Below are 12,964 nucleotides of genomic sequence, written 5' to 3'. Positions count from 1 at the left end.
TAAACACGTGCAGCGTGTCCCGCTCTTCTGAAAATCACGTGATCGAATCGGGACATCCCTAATTTATAGTATATATGTTTTCTGACTATGTTTAATGCGTTCCAGGAGAACCTTCACCGTTCCCTCTCTGGACCTGCGAGACCTGCTCTCAGTGAAGGTCAAACTCCGCCAGGCGGGCGTCCTCGATGCGGTCCTGGAAGCCACGCTACAGTACGTCATGCGGGTCGTGGTGCGGCTGCCTCCGGCCAAGCTCCGGGACGTCTCGCTGGTGCTGGAGGGAGGCGCGCTGCTGGTGCGCTTCGTGGCCGGCACGCCTTCCCTCCACTACACCATCCACCTCGGCGAAGACGGGCCGGAGTTCCGGCAGAAGGTCTACAGCTCCGGCTCCAGGCTGATGCTCTCGGACGTCCTGGAGACGCACTTCTGCGGCCACCACTGCCGGGACGAGTTGGACTCCTGTCTGGCCAAGGCTCGGCGGATCTTGAGCGATGGCAGTGATGAAGACTTGAGCAACCTGGAGCTGAGGATCATGTGCGGTGAGCTCCACCTGACCTACTCCCCCGTCCAGCCGCGTCGCAGTGTGCTGATCCAGCCTCCACGGAGGGTCAACCTGGGCCACGACGTGACCCTGGAGAGGCTCCTGGAGGTGAAGACCCACCTGGAGCAAAGCGGAGAAGTGGGGAAGGGCCTGCTGGTGTGTCTCCACCACCTCGTGGTCAACTCCTGGCGGTACCAGGGCTCCCAGGCCCACATCACCCTGCAGGGCCAGGGGGAGATGATGGAGCTCTTCTGCGGTCCGCTGGATGATCACAGCACCCAGCACTACATCTTCACTGATGCAGACAATCACCCGATCGCCCGAAGCCTCAATGACGCAGACATCAGGGACTGGAAATATTGTTCAATAGATATGGGTTGATTTTTATTTTCATTTTGTATTATCCGTAGCTTTGGTATAATGTAGCAATCAAATAGTCTGTAAGTTAGCATAGCTACGCTTAGCATAGCTACGCTACAGATTAAATTTTGTTAATCTGTTAATCTGTTACTGTTAATCACTAAGAACAATCTGAGGCTTTCTCTCAGATGCCAGTGTGACTGTGTGTTCAGAGGTCAATAAAGATGATCGAACTAAATCGTTTCGACCTAAATCACAGGTTAACTGAGGAAACCCTACAATCTGTAAATGTTTTACATTTAATTTCCTTTCAAACTTTTATTTAAACTCGGCCGGCTAGGTGGCGCAGTCGCTCGCCACCAACGCAGGAGATGCTGGGTTCGAGCCCAGCTCTCGGCGTTGCTACCAGCTTGGCTGGTCGTTCATACTAATACAATTGGCAGTATTAGGGGGTGGGAAGCTGATGGGTGGGGATCGGACGTTGTGGACAGCGACTCCTACAGGTCGGTTGGTGCGCCTGCACGGTAGAATCAGGAAGCAACGAGGGCAGCGTGAGCCTCCCACGCAGACCCTCGCCGCTGAGAGATTGCGCTGTTCAGGTGAGAAGATGCGACGGCTGCCTCCTCGAGTACCGGAGGGGACACGTGATGCAAGGCTTCGTCCACATTGCCGCCGGCTTGTGGGAGGCATGGCCTAACAACGTTTGAGACAGGGGAGGGTAGAATTGGACAATATGAAATTGGGGAAGGCAGAAAAATAGAAAAATGGGGAGAAAAAGTAGATAAAAAAAGAAAAACTTTATTTAAACTCGAAAGGCAACTGAGGTTTCCCCCATTTACAGTCACCTCAAGTGTACATACAGAGTTAAACAAAAAAGGAATATAAAATCACACAGCATATAAAACCATAACAATAAGACAAGTAAGGACGGTCAAGGATAACAATCAATTAAACATGTACAACTTGATTGACAAAGGTTGGAGATCAAGGTTTAAACTTTACAACAGAGGGGAAAATCTCAAGCTTAATGACTGTTGGAGTTCATTCCATTATAGCAAAAATGCAGATTTGACCTGTTCAGAGCAAACTCATGGACTTAAAACACAGATAAAAAAAAGAATCCAATAATCTCATCGTCATTCCAGTTATCCACAGCAATCCTGTCTCCGACGTTGTTGGGCATTGCACTTCAACGGACGGGCGGGGTCAGCAGTCCAAACCATCCCTACAGCGTTATTTCTAAACCTAGCCGCATTTCTGGCAAGACGCTCTCTGATTGGCCGATGCCTGTTTCTACACTGGTTAAGCTTAGGCACTCTTTCGAAGTTGGTTAAGGTTAGAGTTTGTCTTAGAGCAGGGCGATAGAACGCCAGGTGCTTTGCAGGCTGTTTGACGTGGAAATGGGCAAAGACACAGCTCGTCACGCGATTGGGCAAACATGTCAGTGGCCAATCAGAGAGCGTCAGTCAGTGCCAATCAGAGAGCGTCTGCCAGAAATGCGGCTAGGTTTAGAAATAACGCATCCCTACAAGCGCGTGTTTTGCCGGAGTGTTTAGGACCCGCCCCCACGCCGCAGCTCGGTAGGGAAAATAAACTAACCCGTTTAATGCCGGAAGGCGTTAGAGGGCGGTCTAAGACCGTCTGCCAGCTCAGACACACTCAGAACAGTATGCACAAGGTGCCCCGCTGAATTATGAATGGCAATAGCGAATAAAAGAAATACCATGACAGAAACATAGATCTACGTTTCCGGCACTCAACGATCGGGCGACAGAACCGTACATCTACGTTTTTGGCAATCAATGTGTTAAAGGAATTCATTGTGCTAAACTATAGGCTAACGTGCAGCCAGATAGCTTTCTATACTGAACGCACAGAGGGGAAACTGGTATCTATCTTCTTGTCTCTCTCTGGAGAAGACGGTAAGTTAATTTCCCAAAGTGTTGGAGTTTTCCTTTAACCCTCATCATCATCATCATCATTTATTTTATTCGTACATGGAATTACCACAGTCCAACAGTACATATTAATATAATCCACCAAATCCCATCGCCGAAAGGAACAGGAAGAAGAAAAAGTCATATATACCTGCCCCTACACACATACAACACACCGATAGACTTATTGCGTAAAACCAAACAGAATATACCCATTTTGCAAAAATGGAAACATCAACACAACCAAATGAAATCAACATAAATAAACCCACTTTGTGTATCTATCAGTCAAACTACAAACTAGGTTCATGTATCTATACATGTATATAATGTATTATTCTATATTATACTTCTATATACTATATAATTTTATAATTTATTATTTTATTATAATATAACTAAATCATACTATTTATTCTACACCATATTGGTATACAGTATCATACAATATTTTAATATATTATTATTCTATGTTACGCTGCTATATACTATATTACTATACTCATACTAGCCTACACTGCAACGCTATGCTATGTCATCCTGCCATGCTAAACTGCAATATTATACTAAACTGTGCTATACTGTCTATTTATCTTTTCTTTGTACAACCTTTTGAAGTGAAATATATTAGTAGAAGGGCGGCTGGGTGGCGCAGCGGACATTGCGCTCGTCACCAACGCACGAGACACCGGTATCGAATCCGGCTGTCGGCGTTGCCTCCGGCTTGGTCCGGCCGTCATACTAACTCAATTGGCAGAGTTAGCGGGTGGGAAGTCGATGGGTGGTAATCTGGACGTTGTAAACAGCGACTCCTACAGGTCGGTTGGGGACGCCTGCACAGCAGAGACAGGGAAATGGCGGGGGGTAGTGTGATTTCTTTTTTTATGAGGGCCCGGCAGCGATGGTCCTGTTGTAGATATGATGGATAGGAATAACTTACTCAGTCAGTGGATCCGGTTGATGAATGGCTTTATTAACCAGAGAAGAATATCAATTATAATAATATATATATTTTATTCCATCTTTGACGGTGAATAACACCATGCTAACATTGACCAGACGTGAGAAATTAATTCAACACCTTCTTGAGATCAAGTGTACTAAAAGTCTAAGCAAATGAACAGAGGGCAGATGATTTACAGGGTTTTTTGTAGATACAGTACTGAATTTTGCCATCCAGACACATGCCATTTGAAATATGAATATAGAATATAGAATAAGTGACCTCATTATGGCCAAGTCATACATCTATGGATTGGACCAAATCTGGATTTAGTACCACCAGACACCCGTTACAGGGCAGCAAAGACCGTGAATTAAATCGACTCTAAGTACAGTCACTTTTGTATAATGTCCATAGCTCCGCCATTTTTCACCAGATTGTGACAGGGTTTTTTGTAGACGTTCACAGAAAGGTAAAGAAACAATATATGTTGTATTTTATAACAATAACGTTCAGGTTTGTTCGACCTGTGAGATATAATCATGAAAATAACCCAATATTTATTTTTCACGTCAGCCGGCTCCAGCTTTGACAGCGGCTGGTGTGAGCTGGGTAGTGTAGTGTAGGACGACGGGGGGGGTCTGAGCGCTGAGACCCAAAAAACAATGCATGTGTGTGTGTGTGTGTGTGTTCCAGTGTGTGTGTATCAGTCCGCCTTCTAAATGGTAAATGGGGCATTTGCATATAGCGCCTTTGTCCAAAGCACTTTACAACTTTTGTTCCTCACATTCACACATTCACACACAAGATGGCGGAGGCGACCATGCACGGTGCCAACCTGCACATCGGGAGCAATTAGGGGTCAAGTGTCTCGCTCAAGGACACATCGACACGCCGCCCGGGAGGAGGGGGAATCGAACCGGGAACCTTCCGACTACCGGACGACTGCTCTACCTCGTGAGCCACTGTTGCCCCCTTCTCTCTCTTTCTCTCACTCTGTCATGTACACACACACACACACACACACACACACACGCACGCACGCACGCACGCACGCACGCACGCACACACACACACACACACACACACACACACACACACACACACACACACACACACACACACACACACACACACACACACGCACACGAGGGTAATTAAGTTAGCTAACGTATTGCCTCACCTAGAAACACAAGACTGCCTTGCCAGCATAACGCTGTTCATATTCTCTGTTGTATGCGGTCCACAGGCACAATGATAACTAAATTACCTGCTTATTCCACCTAATTGTGTATTCTTCACACTTGCAGACCATGTAGAGCCAAGTCCGTCTGCATATGAACCGATGGACCTCAGGGACATCAGTCATTCAGACACCTTCCCTCCTATAGGCTGGCCCGGGTCCAGCAGAAACAGCTTGTCCAATCAGGATGACGTTTAGAATGTGCTGCCCCGCCCCACTGTGACCTCTTCCTGATGGTATCAATATGTATTGCACTTGCGACGGGGGAGAGGAATGGACTATATTATGGTTCATCGTTTCATCAAACTACTCTGCTGCAGAAGATCTGGCAGGAGATATAGGCTCCCCGGGCTAAAGAGCAACAGATAAAAAATGTCGTACATCCCCAGGGCACTAAATGCACGTAACTTTCTTTAAAATAACAGTAGTAATTTTCCTTTTCTTTTTCCATGGTTGGATTCTGTAAGGGGGACCCTGATGTAAACAAGACTAAAGTCTTTCTCTGGTCTGCATCCCCTTAACAATTGTGTGTATTGAGCCGTACTGTATTGTACCCATTCTGCAATCTGTTAATAAAATGTTCAATCAATTCAATCAATCAATCAATAAGATGTGATGTTTCTTGTGTTGTGTTATTTGTTGTTGTTGTTGTTGTTGTCTCTACCACTGCTGCAAAGCTATTTTCCCCTTGAGGGACAATAAAGTCTGAACTGAACTGAGTAATATCCAATAGCCTGAATTTGTTGATGGTATTAGCCAATGAACATGGAAGGAGACAATGGACCCCGATGCTGAAATTGATGGACTTTTCCAGACACTGGTTCAGTTAGTCAGGACTTTTGCAGACACTGGTATAGTTGGAGGATTCAGGACATTTGTAATAATAATAATAATAAACTTTATTTGTATAGCACCTTTCATACAGAAACTGCAGCTCAAAATGCTTCACAACAGAAAAAAAGACAGGCATAAAATGAGCACATAAAGTGCAGACATATAAAAGCACAGTTTTTCACATTAGGATCTAACATCCCAACAGAATGAATGAATGAATGAAAACTTTATTTAACAGATTGCAGAATGGGTACAATACAGTACGGCTCAATACATACAATTGTTAAGGGGATGCAGACCTGAGAAAGACGTTTGTCTTGTTTCCATCAGGGTCCCCCATTTTCAATTCATATAGACATATATGACATACATGACATACAGATAGTCAGTACTGCTACATCTATACATTTATGACATACCAGATTTGCAAATACAGTACTGTTTGTGATACAGAAGGAGTCAAGAAAAGGGAGTATATACATTTGACGTAGAAACTGTACATTGGAGGTTGGGTGGGGGGGGGTTGGGTACATTGGGATATTGACAACCATACTGGGTAATTTACATTGGAGGTGGTTGGGGGGGGGGGCGGGGGGCATACTGTATAAACAAGTAACACTGTACATTGAGGGGGGGGGGGAGGAGACACTGTACAAACAAACACAATTGTACATTGAACTATTGACAAAACCATACTAGGTAAATGACTGTACATTGGAGGGGGTTGGAATGATTGGGTTAGGATATTTACAGGGGCCAGTGTTGAATTGCAGTCTCCCGTAGGTGTCCCTTGAGAGAGGTTTTGAAAGTGGGTAGTGATCCACATTCCTTTACAGCTTTGGGTAGGGCGTTCCACATTGATGTGGCATAATTGCGAAACGTGTTTAGTCCCTTATTTGAGCCGAATCTGGGTTTGACATGATTTGTGGAGCTCCCTCTGGTGTTGTGATCGTGGTATTCACTGACCTTTGGGAAGTATTTTGACATGTACATGGGTACCTTGGTCGTGTAGTGTATCTTGTAGACCAGGCCCATTGCAAGTTGTTGTACTCTGTCGTCTACTCTAAGCCATCCTAGGTTGTCGAAGTGGGCAGGGGTGAGGTGGGTTCTAGGAGTAAGGTCAAGCAGTAGTCTGACCAGTTTGTTTTGAGATGTTTGTAATTTTGTTTTTAGCGCCTTTGAGGTGCTTTGGTACCATGAGGTGCAAGCATAGTCGTAGTACCCCTGAATGAGTGCTCCTGCCAGAGTCTTCAGGGTGTTCTTGTTTACCAGAGAGGAGATCCGGTACAAGAATCGAGTTCGTTGGTTGACTTTTTTTATTACATTGGATGCCATTTTGTCACAGGAGAGATTAGCCTCTAGGATGGACCCCAGGTAGGTAATTTCATCTTTCCTTGTGACAATATTGTCACCCACTGTAACTGAGAAGCCGTCGGTCTTGCTGAGTTTGTTATTTGAACCGAAGAGAATGGACTCTGTTTTGCCCATGTGTAATGATAGTTTGTTATCAGCGAGCCATATGCAGATTCTGCCTAGTTCCGAGCTGAGGGTTTTTTCAACCTGTAACTTGTTCTTGTCAGAGACCAGCAGGGCTGAGTCGTCCGCAAACAGGAACAAGTTGCAGTCACAAGCTGACGACATGTCATTTGCATAAATTAGGAACAGTAGCGGTCCTAGTATGCTTCCTTGTGGAACACCACAGCTCACTGTGAGGGGGGGGGATAGGGTACCGTTTACCTCCACCATCTGTTCCCTCCCCTCAAGGTAGGATTGCATCCAGCTCACTGATAGACTATCAAAACCAATTGCTTTTAGCTTGTCAATCAGAATGGAGTGATTGACCGTGTCAAAGGCCTTTTGTAGGTCCAGCATGACCATGCCGCAGTATTTGCCTGCGTCCACCTCTTGTTTGATGTGGTCATTCAAATAGAGAAGGCATGTGTCAGTGGAGTGGGATGTTCTGAAGCCAGATTGGAATTCGTAGATTAGATTTTTTTCCGCTAGGTACTTTTCGACCTGTTCGTAGACTATTTTTTCCATGACTTTCGAGATGGAGGTGAGAATAGAAACAGGGCGGTAGTTGCCTGGGTCTAATTTGCTGCCCTTTTTGTGCAGAGGGGTCACCCTCGCAATTTTGAAGTCCTTGGGGACGTGTCCCTGTTTTATGGAGAGGTTTATTATGTGTGTGATGATTGGTGTGATGGCGGCTGCTGAGTCTCTGAGGAATTTGGAGGGGATGTTGTCATGGCCAGTGGCCTTGTTAGGTTGGAGGGCGCTCAGTTTATTGAGTACCTCATCTGTTGTTACCGTTTCCAGCTTGAAGTCGTCCTTGCGGACCCCTAGGTTTTTGTAGAAAGCTACTATGTGTTCTACCCCATAAAGCCCTGAGTGGGAGGGTAGTTTGTTTACCAGTGTTGTGGCTATGTTTGTGAAGAAAATGTTTAAGTAATTGGCTACATCCAGCTTGTCTGTGATGAGCGTGTTGTCAGTTTTTATGTTTATGTTTGAGAATCTGGTTTTAAGTTTTTTACTGCATCCTAGTTGATTATTGAGTAATTTCCAAAGTTCACGTGGTTTGTTTTTGTTTTCCTCAGTTTTGTCATTGATGAAATTCTTTTTTGCAGTTTTGATCATGGAGTTTACGTCGTTTCTTAGTCTGTTTCTTTCTAGTTTGAGTTCAGTCACGTGGGCTTGGAGTTCACTGCTCGTGCTTTTAGTAAGCTTTGACTGACTTTTACGAAACTCAGAGCATTTTTTGTCTCTGGTTTTCATAGCGGCCAGTATTTCGGAGTGCATCCACGGCTCAGCGCGATTTTTTACCCTGGTGGTTCTTAGGGGGGCCATGTCGTTTAGTATTGCTGAGAATTTGGTTTTGAAACCAAGCCATGTTTCGTCAACCAGTGTACCATTGAGTTCCTCTGACCACAGGCCACCTTGTTTATGGTTTGATTCAGTTTTAAATAGACAATAATAAAAAGAGTAAGATAAAATAGACAGAGTAAAATAGTGCAATAGTGCAGTGCAATAAAATCGTAGAATAGAATAGAATAGTATTCTTATAGATAGTAATGAGAAAGAATACGTTTGTGTGTCAGTTAAGTTAAAAACCTGGATGTTTTCATAGACGTGTAAACTACAAAGGAGTCGGCCGTAGTCGACCGGGGTCTGACCGTATAGCTCAGCTGGTTAGTGCGGCCGTCTCTGGATCCTATGGTCTCAGGTTCAAATCCACTCGGTTACATTGGCGGCAGCTCCGTCAAACAGAACAATCATAATGAAAAAGAAATTATAAACAAAAAGTCAAGAGCAATGTGGTTAGTTAGTTGACATGTTCAAAAAAGGAGTAGAGGGAAGCTAAGCTTATTGATCCCTACCCCCTTACGTTTATAATGTTCCTTCCATTAATTTTACTTGATATAACATAATTTAGTATAATACATTATATAATATACTTTTACTATAGTACAAAAAGAAATAACTTGAGTCGCTTGACAGCAGTAAATACAATACAACACTACATAACACAATATATAACATCGTTTATCCGCATTACTCATTTCTATATTTCTCTAATGTGTATTTTTGAAGCCGCTTTTAGTACTGCGATTGCTGGGCACAGTTCATTTGTCGGGTCAGCCGACCCTGAAACGTATTCATCACTGCTCCGGTAGCAGACATGTTGTTTGATCAGAGATCATTGTTGTACAGCTTCAGCTGTGGTTAATGACTCGGCCTGTGGATTCGGTCACAGCTGGAAAGAGACAGCTAGTGGCTCAGGAGGTAGAGCAGTCGTCTGGTAATCTGAACGTTCCCGTCAGGCAAGCGATACCGGAGTCTCATGGCCAGCACAGAGAGACTCAGAAGGAGCTTCTATCCCCAGGCCATCAGGATGCTCAACGACAATAACACTATGTAACACAAACCATCAAATACACTCACAGCACACACATCCACACGCACACACTCACTTTAAACAAACAACTCACCGTAGCACCCACTTTACCCACTTTAGACACTTTAACATTAATAAAGAGATTTGCACTACAACTCATACCTCATTGCACCTTACCCTAAGTTGTACCTCATCCCATTTCTGCATTGTACTGTATATTGTATTGTAACTCAGGTTTGTTTACACTTGTTTACGTACTTTTTACTTTCTATTTTATACTTATCTATTTTTATCTAGCACACTTTCAGGAGCAAAACAGAAAAAAGCATTTCATATAAAAGTATTCTGAATTTTTGTATGACAACTAATAAAGAAACTTGAACTTGAACTTCTGAACATCTGACTAGTACTATACTCAGTAGTACTAAATGATATATTTTATACCCAGTTTAATCACCTGTACATTGTATATCACTTTACTGTTACATTTGCACTCTGGTTGGATGCCAACCCTGTTTTCATTGCACTGTACTCTGTATGATGACAACACATTTTGAATCTAATCTAATCAAAATTATTGATGAATTCAAGTGCATTTGTTCTTGGTAGAGGTCGAGTAAAATCTAATCTAAATGGTCACGGCTAGAAAAACACCCGCATTTCATTGAACTCATCATCATTTCCACAACGTTGTTTATAAACCCAACCCTTGCCTTTGACCAATACTATTTCTGTGATTTGACGGATTTTCAAAGGTATAAATGCAGTTCAACGAAATGTGAAATGATGTCTTCTATAGCCGTGACTTATAAAATATACATACTGTGTGCTGTGAGGACGGAGCGGTCCGGTGCCCCGTCTTCAGTCAAACTGTAACTGTATTTCATCGAAGGCGTCGTTGAATAATATATGAGACCTAAGTGTGTTTCCTGCATGTCAATCAGATGATCTCCTGAATCAGTTATTCTGTAGAAGGTTCTGACCAAGACGTCCTCTCTCTCTGCTACAGCTCCGAGCACACCACTCTCTGTAGGCAGGCCTTCCTATCCCGGGCTGTGCTGTTTCCAAACCAGGCAGTGATGTTTCCAGTCAAGATGCTCTATCTCCACAGCCCCGGAATAGAAGGAGTGGAGTATCTTCCCTGATACTCTGAACTTCCTTAACTGTCTCAGGTGGTAGAGGCGCTGCTTCGCCTATTTTACCACAGTGTCTATGTGAGTTGACCATGTCAGATCCACTGAGATGTGGACCCCCAGGTACTTGAAGCTGCTCACCCTGTCCACGGTAGCCCCATGTATCCACAGTGGCTTGTGTGTCCCCTGCTGTATTCTCCTATAATCCACGATCAGCTCCTTGGTTTGACCAATGTTCAGGAGCAGGCCGAGGTCCTTTCCAAGATGTCCTCTCTCAAATCTACAAAATAACACAGAGGTACAAATATAAAATCCACTCTGTGCCAAATATATGACAATACATTTTACATTTCGACATTAAAATGTATACGTTTATGTGTTTTGTTTTAAAGTTTTGTATTATTTTATCAATGTCCGTTTTAATAATAACAAGTTATGAGATCATTAATTAAAACAGCAGTACGTATCAAAAGTGAAACTATAGGAGTGTTCATGTATAAAAACCTGATGTCACTCACGATTCATCATTCCATCTGCATATTCCTTCTGCATTCCATCTGTGACCACTTGTGGTGGAATCCTTTACTTGTGTGACTACTAGAATAAATCGTCCTTTTTATATTCTGAATCTGACTTAGTCTCAATCCTTATATCAGATCCCCCTGTGTGTGTGTTATCTTCCACCTTTGTCCTAACTGTTGCAGCAATCAAACGAACACGCTTTTAGAGTATGTGCTTCTTTCACTAGGCGCCCCATGCTTTTAATCCCCCAGAAATCTTATTATGAAAAAACAATACCATCTCTATGGCTGAGCAGCTCCAGCTTCACGGGTCGACTCCAAATGGCAGCGGCTGCCGTGGCAACGGAAAACAAGACACTGAATATAAAGAAGATCACGCATTCCAAGCTGTGCCAACAGAATCTGAAGTGTTATCATTTGTTATCATTCCTTCCAAGCTGTGCCAACAGAATCTGAAGTGTTATCATTTGTTATCATTCCTAGCTGTGCCAACAGAATCTGAAGTGTTATCATTTGTTATCATTCCTAGCTGTGCCAACAGAATCTGAAGTGTTATCATTTGTTATCATTCCAAGCTGTGCCAACAGAATCTGAAGTGTTATCATTTGTTATCATTCCAAGCTGTGCCAACAGAATCTGAAGTGTTATCATTTGTTATCATTCCTAGCTGTGCCAACAGAATCTGAAGTGTTATCATTTGTTATCATTCCTAGCTGTGCCAACAGAATCTGAAGTGTTATCATTTGTCATCATTCCTAGCTGTGCCAACAGAATCTGAAGTGTTGTCATTTGTTATTGTGGTAAATTCCCACAGACTTTCTACAATAATTTGAGGTTATTGTAGTACAATACAATGAGATTGATTAACTGGAAGGAGGAGGAAGGATTCATACTTGATAGAATTGTTGGTCTCCTCATCTGACTTAGCAGATGAGAAATAAATGTGTACGCCAGACAAACCAGAACTGTAGTTCAACTCAGCTGATTTATTTGAGCCAGGGCCAAGAGTGAATAAAAGGTTGCCTTTCACATACAAAAGATTATCAGAAAACATTAACAGGGCTGTCTGTTGTACAGAAATATCACAATCAGGTTTGCATCTCAAACCTCAATAATGTACATAAAACAGTCACTTGGTTAACATAATCTGAACATACATTAACCATACTGCACATATTATACATGAGCAAATCTGGTTTCTAAGATAAGTATCTATACATTCTATTCTAACCAACCATGGGTCCATGATTTTACTCACATAAAATGCAGCAGCACAGTCTCTCTGGTGGAAGGAGCGGTGGAGCCCCCAGACCCCCTGGGGTTGGTCCGGTCTGAGAGCTCCTGAACTACCATTTTGTGTCCTCTTATATACTCTAATTTCTAGCCAATAATAGCTTTACATAATACAGTTGGTCCGTGGGCGTCTTCTGTGAGCGGTCTCCTGTGGGCGCTGGCAGCCCCTCCCCCCTGGGTTGTGGCGACGTGATGGGACAGCGGTGGCCCCCGTTGATGTGATCTTTTGCTGAGATGAAGGGGCCTGTCTTGTCTCACGAGGGGGGGCTG

The sequence above is a fragment of the Notolepis coatsorum genome (genome assembly GCF_963971535.1).
Source record: "Notolepis coatsorum genome assembly, chromosome: 3".
Lineage (NCBI taxonomy): Eukaryota > Metazoa > Chordata > Actinopteri > Aulopiformes > Paralepididae > Notolepis > Notolepis coatsorum.
This window is presented reverse-complemented; position numbering follows the sequence as displayed.